Source organism: Propithecus coquereli, unplaced genomic scaffold (assembly GCF_000956105.1).
Source record: "Propithecus coquereli isolate 6110/MARCELLA unplaced genomic scaffold, Pcoq_1.0 Scaffold60, whole genome shotgun sequence".
Taxonomy (NCBI): domain Eukaryota; kingdom Metazoa; phylum Chordata; class Mammalia; order Primates; family Indriidae; genus Propithecus; species Propithecus coquereli.
The window spans coordinates 1,279,603-1,281,584 of NW_012151952.1; the positions used below are offsets into that span (position 1 = coordinate 1,279,603).

The 1,982-nt window shown below is 35.4% G+C and overlaps 1 protein-coding gene across 1 annotated transcript in view; it reads left to right on the forward strand.

Annotated features, from left to right (window-relative positions):
* Positions 1-1,982, forward strand: part of GRM7 (glutamate receptor, metabotropic 7) — a 1,039,395-nt gene that overhangs the window by 739,663 nt on the left and 297,750 nt on the right. The gene's annotated exons all lie outside the window — the stretch shown is intronic.

A 1,982-nucleotide genomic window follows, 5' to 3' on the forward strand; every position in this document is an offset into this window, starting at 1 on the left:
AAGCCTGGAATTGCTATTTGTTTCTTCTGTTCCAAGTTGTCTGCCTGGGTTGACACACCTCATAATGAAAATGCTGTGCTGCTGGGTCTAAGACAGGCAGGACCCAACACCAACAAGGACAGCACCTAAGAAAAGAAATGGAATGAAATGTGTGACCACAGGCTTTTGTGTTTTGGTACATCTGCCTTCCACTCAAGCTTCTGTAAGGAGTTCTCTGCTATGGGCTTGTCCTCTATTGAGTTGGTCCACCAACCAGTGTGTATCTGGCCATTCAATGATGAAGTTCCTTTTTAACCAAGAGTAGAGAAAGCATGTGGCAAAAGGAAAGGCAACTGTCCTTGATAGAGAGGTGTCACGTCTCTGATGGAGAATGAATGCATATGCCATAAACCCCAGGAGTGTTCCCCACTATGACTTCACTTTCCTTCTCCTGATACAGTTGATTTGACTGTTCACCTATTTTTAACTTTCTTCTGATTTTAACACCATAGTGTGTGTCCTTTCATTAAAATACAGAATTATATCTTGTTCACTCAGTACTATTCACTACCATTCATGGAATCAAAGAATTTCTCATGACATCACTGGGGCCTGTGATCCTGGTCTTTTCATTCATGGGAAGATACTTGCATACCGCCTTATGGTCCCATGGAAAACTTGCAGTGCTAGCATGGGCAGAACCAAAAATTCTGGTAATCCTACGACACTAGCATAGTGATAATAAGAAATCCAGATAACTTTTAATTGTGTTTTTTTAAAACAAATTTATAAATCGTAAACACTGTACCGATAGTTTTCTTGGTTACTGTGTTATGTAATAGACTAATGATTTCATATACAATAATTTATTGAATTTTTCCTTACATTGTTCCCAAATTTTGCAGGTATATATTATATAAAACACATTAGGACATATCTTACTTCTTCTTCTGTTTGATTTTTTTTTTTTTTTCATTGCTTCCTTGGGATAAATTTCTAAAAGCCATTAGTTGGAGTAGTTAAAAAACAAGTACTTTGAAGCCAAATTGCCTTGAATCAATTTCAGTTCTTGCCTCATACTAGCTATGAAGCCTACCACAAGTGATTTTGCATCTCTGTACCTGTTTCCTAATTTGTAAAACATTGGTGATAACAATTACTTGTATAATTACCTAGAGTTTTGCTTTCTTTTGTGTTTTAAGGAGAGTTAATACATGTAACATCCTTATTACGGTGCCTGGCACACAGGAAGCCTTTGGTAAATGATAATAAAATGCACATTACCTATCTTTAGCATTACTGATCCAAAGAGTATAAGCATTTTTTTGGACAATTGAAATATATTGCCAAGCCACTTTCTGAAATCACTGTACTAATTTATTCAGCCTTTGGCAAAGCTACTAAAATGTTATCTCTATTTTGATTTGTATTTCTTGGAAAACTTGCAAGATTGAATATTATTCCATATGTTTCGGTACTGATTTATCCTTTTTATGAGATGCACTTTAGAGTCCTTAAATTATTTTAATACCCTTGTGTCATTTAAACATCTCTACAACTTAGCACAGTTAGCAGAGCTGATGATATTTACAATCTACTAAAGAGAAAGATAAAAGCAAATTTCTTAGAGGTTCATTAAACATCTTGCCCAACGTCATTTGGATAGTATCAGGCAGAGTTCAGATTAGGACCAAAGTATTTTGCTTTGCTCTTGTTAACAATGATTCATGGAAGTGGCATCTCCCTGGCATGAAAGGGTTAACCTCATACTTTAAAAAACAAAACAAAAACTACCTAACTTTTATTGGTAAAGCATGTAAGCCCTTAAGAGAATATGATTTAAATATCTTATAAAGTTGGTTCCTTTTGCTTATTTGGAAACCACAAAAGAAAAGAGAGAGAGAAGCCCTAACTGGCTCCTTAAAATACTTATGATATAAGAAAAAATTAGCTGCAGTTTACAACTTGGAAGTAGTTATCTGGGTACAGTGGCACATGCCTGT